This window comes from Monodelphis domestica, chromosome 2 (genome assembly GCF_027887165.1).
Source record: "Monodelphis domestica isolate mMonDom1 chromosome 2, mMonDom1.pri, whole genome shotgun sequence".
Classification (NCBI taxonomy): Eukaryota; Metazoa; Chordata; class Mammalia; order Didelphimorphia; family Didelphidae; genus Monodelphis; species Monodelphis domestica.
In genome coordinates, this window is record NC_077228.1 from 398,701,158 (window position 1) to 398,709,769 (window position 8,612).

Sequence of the window (8,612 nt, forward strand, 5' to 3'; positions counted from 1 at the left end):
ATATTGTATTTTAATTTAAATTCTAAGAATTTTTGAACTTTTTTTGAGATTTTATTTTTATAAAAATCCAAGAATTTTGAATTTTGTTTAAGATTTTACTGTTATAAAAAAAAATCAAAGATTTGATTCTATTCAAGAAATGATCTTCAAGAAAGAAGCTTGAAACTTTTATATCCAGAGAATGAACTGTTGCAGAAAGATGTCGAAAACCTACACTTCATCAAGAAGATCAAGAATGAACTTTGGATATGATTGATTGGACTGAACTTTTGATTGAACATTTATTGTAATTGTACACATTTATGCCAAAAGGGACTGCCCCTAATTTGGCTTTCTGTCAATGCGCCTAGCAAAACATTGGTTTTGCTTTCTTTTCTTTTCTATTTCCTCTCTCACTATTCTAATTTCTCTTAGAAAATTGAATATTGTGTATATCTATAGTTAGAAGTGCATTTAGAACTACAAAATGATTATGTTATATGATCAATGGGGAGACTAGTCTCCCAATGATCATCAGGGGGGATTGTAAACCTTAAAATTTCTTAGACTTGTGAATGTTGGAAATTTCACTATTGGAAGGTTTCATGCTTGGAGGGAATTTCCTACTGATAGTGGGAACTCTATTGGAATGTGAACCCCATTGGCATGGGAGGTTCCTCCTCCTCCCTTCTTAAGATTACTTTAGGACAGAAACCTTTTGCTGAACAATGGAAAGGGCTTTGACCTATGCTTAAGCATAGAACAGGAAGTTCTTTGAGTCATGATTGATTTTAGAATTGATACAATAGAGATACTTGGAATGACAGAACCAGGTCTTGGAAATTATAATCTCTACCCTACTCAGTCCTAACAGGATTTAGGAAGGGCTGCAGCATAGATCAAAATTTAATTATTCCAATCTCCACCCTACTCAGGGTAACGGGATTTAGGAAGGGCTGCAGCAAAGGATCAAGATTTAATTATTTGAGAATATGACCTTCAACAGACATGTGCAAAGCCACAGACTTCTGGGTGGTCCTGGGTTAAGGTAGAGCCACCATTGGCACAGGGAAGACATGGACAGTGATTGGTAGATGTGAGAACTGAGGGGAGGGAACTTGGATGGTTTCCTTAAAGATAGCGGGGTCTGAGGACTAGGGGTGGTTGGTTGGAGAGGTTTTGCTCTGAGAGGTTGTGCTCTGAGAAGCTTGCTCTGAAGGAAGCTGGAGGTGGAGGCCCCTGAGACTGTTTCTCCATTTTGGTCACGTGAGTGATAGGGACTGATCTCTTTTCTTTGCCTCAGCTATCTAAGGGTTTGGGCCTTTTGGCCCAGCCTAAACAGAAGGGGTATTTAAGCCCTGTTCCCTTCTCTCCCCTTTCTCTCTCCCTCTCTCTCTCTCTCTATCTCTAATACCTTTCTTCCTCCTGTTTGTAATTAAACTCCATAAAAGGTTGACTGCTGACTTGAGTTTTCATTAAGGAATTACATAGCTGAATTCCTTGGCGACCTTAAATTAATATATATCAGTCTTTTAAAGTGATTTCCTTGTCACAATATCAAAATGACAACATGATCATTAGAGTCTTAAATAATCAGGACATGTGACTATGTCTTTAATAGAGGAAATTTTATTTAAATTCTCTGTAAAAGCAAAACATCACTAGTCAGAATCTGGAGTCTATTATATAAAACCAAACATTACTACTATTATAGTTCTTGTTTTCTTGGCAAAGGCACTGGAGTGGTTTGTAATTTTCTCCTTTAGCTCTTTTCTAAAATATACATTTTAATTTTTATTTTCCAGGTTAGATGTCAATAAAATTTTTTAACCATTATTTTCTATCTCATAATCAATACTGTATTTTAATTACAAGGCAGGAATTAGTTGAGGCCAAATATGAACCCAGGGACTCCCATCCCCATGTATGGCCCTCAATCCACTGAGCCATCTGGCTGTCCCCTCAATACAATTTCTTCATAGTTGTTTTCTGATATTTTACATTCCATGTTCTCTTTCTCTTTCCCACTCTTTCCACAAAGAAATCAAGTAATATGATGTAAGGTTTCCTGCTTTTTTCACGTCCCCTCTCGCATTTATCATTTTCCTTTGTCATGTAGTCTGATGAGTGTGATATGGTGGCTCAAAGTTGTTTTAATTTGCATTTCTCTTATCAAGGGTGATTTGGAACATTTTTTCATAAGCTTAATGATAATTTTAATTTATTTATCTAAGAACTGCCAGCTCTTTTGATAGATGAGGTATCTGAGGCAACCAGGGTTAAGTGACTTACGCAAGGTCACATGTCTAGTAAATATCTATGGTCATATTTGAACTTGGGACTTCCTAAATCCAGGACTGGCATTCTATCCACTGTACCATATGGGTGCCCTGCATTATTGCTGTAGGGGCTCAATAAATTGTGTGACTGAACAAGTCCTTTAACTTCTCTAACCTCAGTTTACAACATCTTAAAATGTAAAGATTGAAGTAGTTAAATGATCTCTAGATTTCCTTCTAGCTTTGAAAGGAAGGATTAGCATCTGCTTTGTTGCAATGATCAGTGATATTAAAAGGTAAACAATATTAAGCTTCTATGTTTTAAATGCTATGATTTTAATCTTTAGAAAGTCAAATTCTAAATAGTAAGGAAGGGAATATCATGATTTATTTAAATTTGATAAATATGTCTTACCTACTAGTATAGTATACTAAGAACTGGGGATTAAAGGGACAAATAAAACATGATCACAATCTTCAAGGAACAAACAATCTAAAAAAGGAAATAAGTGATATAAGCAAAGAACTATAATATGAACAGGGATGTATAGATGTCCAAAGAAGTGAGACATGACTTTCAAATATGGTGAGATTAGAGAAGGTTTTAAATAGCAAGTGGCATTGAAACTGAGCCTCAAAAGGTACACATAAATCTGACAGATTGACTGGAAGAAAAGAAATTTGGGTGACTGGAAAAGCATATACAAAATCACAAGTACAGAATTTTAAGTCATCTTCAAAAAATGTCAAATAGTTCAATTGTTTTGACTAAAACCTAAAGAATACAGAAATACAGCATGCTATCATGATAGAGTAGTAAGTGTGAAATCAGGAAGAACTAAGATAAATCTCCCACCTCTGATATTTCTAAACTAAGGGAACATGAAGAAATCATATAACCTTTTGGAGCCTTAGTTTCCTGATCTATAAAATGTTACTAATAATACCTGCATTATTTTTCTCATGATATTGTTCTGGGTCTCAAATAAATTAAACATACTTTAATTATTTAATAGAAATTGCAAAATGTAAAGTGCTATATAACCTTTAGTGCTATTAAGAGTAATGGAAAAGTAGATTGGGGTCAGAGTGTGGTGGATCATGAATGACAAGCTAAGAAGATGTTACGCTATTCCCTGGAGCCAATGGCTCTATTGGGAGCCATTCATTTTGGGTTGCTAAATAGAAGAGTGGCATGATAAGAATTATTGAAATGGATAAAATACAGGCTTATGAGCATACCACATATAATATAGAACAAAAACAATGTTAGATTCAGTAAACATATTTTTCTAATTAACATTAAATGTTTTAATCTAATAATCCTTTTTCTAGATTTATTACAAACTAAGTTTTATATCCTCTTTAACATGTCATATTCCAAAGTCCCTGAAAGATATAATTGTTATAAGATTTTAAGGCTAGAATGTCCCCTAATCATATAAATCCATAGCCCTAGGAATACCTAAACTAAAAGTGATTTGAGTACATGAGGCAGATTTAGAACTGATATTACAGAGAATAACCCTTTGGTCCTCATTGTGTGTTGTTAAGTAGTAATACATTTTGATAGAAATTAAGGCTTCTGTAATATGATACTCCTGAAAATGTTCACACTTTGTAAAAAGTCCATTTGTTCCCCCAACACTACTCATGGCATGTAATCCCAGCTCTATCCGGCATTAGTTATACAGGTAAAATTCCCATTAACATAAATACATTTATGCCATGTCTACTGATCCTTTAAAATGTTCACTGACTTCATCTTTGGATATTAAAAACAAAAGAACCTTTATTTCATTAGAAAAACAGTCCAGCAAATACAGGATAAAACAAAGAATCACAAAGTAGAGAGTGAAGGGATAAAAGTCATGAAAAACTACTTAGAGGAGACAGACATAAAGACAGAGACAGTGAAGCAAAGCAACAAAGAGACAGAAATAGCGTAACAGAAACAGAATCATAGAGTCAGAGACAATAAGAGACTAAGAGGCAGTAAGAGGGAAAGTAAGAGAGAGGGGAGAGGGAATAGTGGAAAGAGAGAAGAGAGAGACTAGGATTGTATCTATTGCCTAATGATTCCATTATCTAGAGGGTGGGATTTAAAGATAGAAGGCATGTTTGATCGTCTTTTCCAACTACCTCATTTTACAAATGGGGAAAGTAAGCCCAGAAGGAAGACATTTGCTCAGTGTAACATAGATAATAAATGACAAAGACAATATATAAATCCAGAACTTCTGACTTTAAATCAAATGCACTTTCTATTACACTATGCCAGAATTGGTGAACATTTCAAGATCACATGCCCAAAATGTAACTTCAAGCTGCCTGTGAGTCCCCATGGATTACTCCAGCCAGTGGAGGGAGAAACTACTTGCATTGGATGACTGGACACAGAGTTAAGGCATGCAAAAATGTCCTCAGGCTGTGTAGAGGGGGGAAGGGAACAGCACCTTCTGTGCCACCCTGGCACCTGTGCTTTGCCAACATGGCACTATGCTATCAAAGCTAGGTACTGATGATGAAGTGATACAATAGGTTGATATTAGAAACTAGTACATCATGATGTTATGTGCCTTTTTCATAAGAAGGTAGATAACTTCTAATTTGTTCTCTACATTGAATGTAACCCCTCAGAAAATCCCCCAGAACAGAATCAACACACAGATTCCAATATTGCTATTAAAATTGAAAATCAAAACATATTCTGTAACAGAGAGCAAAGATGATTCTCATTTGAAATATAACAATTTGAACTTCTCTCTGTATAACAGCTCAAGCCCTTTTCATAAACTCAGATAAATATTTATTAATCAGCTACTATAATAGCACAATGTTCTGCACAGGGGGCACTAACACAAAAATTAAAAGAAAAACACTCAAGTAGCTTACATGCTATCGATCAAATAAACTTAATCAGATAGACTTCTTAATACTTTTAAAAATAAATATTGTTTCCACTTCCCAATATTGCTCTCAACTGTCCCTTATAACAAAGAATTATAATTCAGCAAAACCAAAAAATGAAAAAAGAAAGAGAAGAAATGAAACATCCCAACACATTTGCAATGTAATGCATTATTGAACAAGTCTACCAGCTCTATACTTTACTGTCAGACTCTAAATACAAGGTTGATAAAATCATTTATAAGAGAATCTGATATCAACATTGTTTTCCTTCAGATTATTTTGGTCATTTTGCAGATTATCCTCTAGTTTCTGTTTGTTTGTTTCATATTGCATCAATTTGATCAACTGCTGACAAGATTCCCTGACTTCTCCATATTTGTCATTTTTTGATACAATATATTTATCCAGTCATTCCCTAACTTATGAAAAAACAGGTTTTTTTTAATCTTGGCTTGAAAAGAGTGATGTTATAACTATTTTAGTATACATGGGATCCTTCTGTTATTGGTTTTGTTGTTGTTAACCTTGTTATCTATTTCCAGTAAAACAATCACTGAATCAAATGTTACATGCAGTTTAGTTACTATTTTAGTTTTAAATTGTTCCCCAGAATGACTAGAAAAATTTACAACTCTAATAACACTTTATTAGGGACTGAATTCACTAATATTTTTTTACTTTTTTTGGTCTACTTTGTCAATGTGATCAAATGAACCTGAGTTATTTAGTTTTCTCTTACGATTTGGATAAGATTTCATATATGTGGTGAATGTTCCCAATCAACAGTTCCTTTTCTTATTTTAGTTACACTTATTTATCTGTATAAAAGCCTTTTTAAAGCTAAAGCTGTATATTAGTTTAAGAATTCTCCCTGACCTCCTACAATGTCATATATGTGAAAACTACTACCTTCCTATCTTCTTTAATTTTTTTTAAAGTAACCTTTTTACATTAAGTTCACATGCATTTGGAGTTCAAATTTGGGTATGCAGTTTTAGTTGCTATTCATAGCCTAGTTTCTGCCAAATATCTTCCAGTGTTTCTGAGCAGTTACAGTTTAATAGGGATTCCATATACAAATCTCTATTTTAGTTTTCTTGAACAGTAGGCTATTATGTTTGCTTGCTTCTGTGTCCTACTTACCTAATCTGTTTCAGTGATTAACTTTCTCTTGTTTGACTAGTACCAAATATGTTTGATAATTACTGTTTAGTAATGTAAATTAAACATGGTAATATTAAATCCCTTTCATACCTAGTTTTAAATTTTATTCTGGAAATTTTTTATCTTTAGCTGCTTCCGATACATATTTTTGTTTGTTTTTTTATAGTTCCAAAGATCTTGATTGTTTGGAATGATGTTAAATCAGTAAACTAATTTAGGTATTACCGTGCTCTGGATTTTATTTGACAACCCAAACAGAAGCATTTGCTATCTCAAAAAGCACTTAAATATTATTTCTATGAAGAATGTTTTCCAATTATATTCATACAAGTGCTCAGGATGTTTTGATAAATTAACACTCAGATATTGTGGCATCTTATGGAGTTAGGGAATGGAATGAAAAACAGAAAGCATGATAATTCTATAGATTTGTTTTATATATTACTATTTTATAGGAGATATTAATTGCTGTGATAACTTTTTCATTAAATCTGAGCACTGCAATAAATTACCATTTTATGCCAATGAAAATAATTGTTATTCTTCTTTATTTATATTTAATTCCTCAATTTGCTTTCTCTTATTAGTGTAATTCATATGTCAAAAAGATATATAAAGCAATAATGTGAAAATGAATGTCCTTTATTTATATTTAATGGGAAGCCTTCTAATGTTTATTCCAAATAATTCTTGCTCTTCATTCTAAATAAACTTTTTATCATTATAAGTAAAAATCTATTTATTTCTATGATTTTAATATTTTAATATCAATGATAGATATTTGCTGAGTATTTACTGAAAGTTTATCTGCATGTAGTAAATACTGTTCTTACTTACAATATTTGTAAAGTATGAACTTGAAAATTGATACCTTACTATATTTTATCTTAATTGAAAATTATATTTAATCAATGGAATCAGTACTTAAGAATCAGATTTAGATTTTATTTTATATGCCTTAGTTGTAAAATTTGTAAGAGTTTAACTTCCCTATTCCTCTGAGCTATAATCTAGAATCACATCTGTGTCACTATAGAAGGAAAGAGAGGAGAGAAGAAGAATGAGTCAATATAGTCATAAGATGTTCTGTCTAGCCATAAACCTAGCACCAAACCATTCTGCTGTAGGCAGGTAATTGACATAGGACTCTCCAAAAGATGTAAGTTAGCTCTGTATTTCCCTATTACCATGGGCCCTGGAGATCCCCTTTTGTGAGTCAAACCAAAGAATGTCTGCCCTTTACCTCTATAAGTCCACCTTTTACCTCTGCTATAGACTAATTACACTCTTGGTTTAATTTTCAACATAGAACTATTTTTGGCACCTCATATAATATCTTTTTACTAAATAAAAATGAACTCCTTTGGCTATCAGAGGAGCCATGGGTCCTCCATTTATTAGCAAGTGTTAACCTTGCTAACAAATTAATACTGTTTGGAACTTTGTGCCTCCATTTTTCTTTATCATAGATTTTTTTCAATAGTTGGATTATCCCAATAATTCTTGGCAGAAATCCTACTTGGTCATAAAAAAACTGCTTTAGATGTGCTGTAGTTTTAATTAAATTTTATTCACTAATCTACATAAATATTTATTACTAATATTGAGCTATATTTTCTACTTTATCTCTACATTATTTGATTTCTAGGTTGTATTTATTCCATAGAAAAAATCAGACATAGTTCCATATATAAATATATATATATACACAAAAAATAAAATATGGACTCAAGTTTTTATGATTTGTTTCATTTCTGTTTCTAGCATATGGCTATTAACTGGCTCTTGCCCTATTAATCTGGGTGTTTTGCATTTTTCTAAATATATATTAAAATTAAATTTTGCAATTTTAACCAACAGACATAGAGAATATAAGACACTATTATGTTTAATGTTTGTTGATTGTAACAAAAGTTTATTTTTGATTTAGTAACACAAATATCCCCTTAAGGCTTTTTTTTAAACAAGATGATTTCTATCCTTTCACAAAAATCATTGAAGTTTCCTTTAATGATATAACAGAATTCATGTTGTTTAGTGGCTCTCTGATCATATGATTCAAGTTAGGCATAAGACAAGAAATATTTTTCAACAAAGGTGTTAATCAGGTGATGTACTAAATCCAATACCAATTCCAGATAAAATATGGATTCCATTTAGATGATTTGATGGGTCCTGCTAATGTATATTTTTAATGAATGACATTGTCTTTTATTTTATTTTTCTCACTGATATTTACACAATAAAAGTTTTTCAAACATACACACACAAAATATT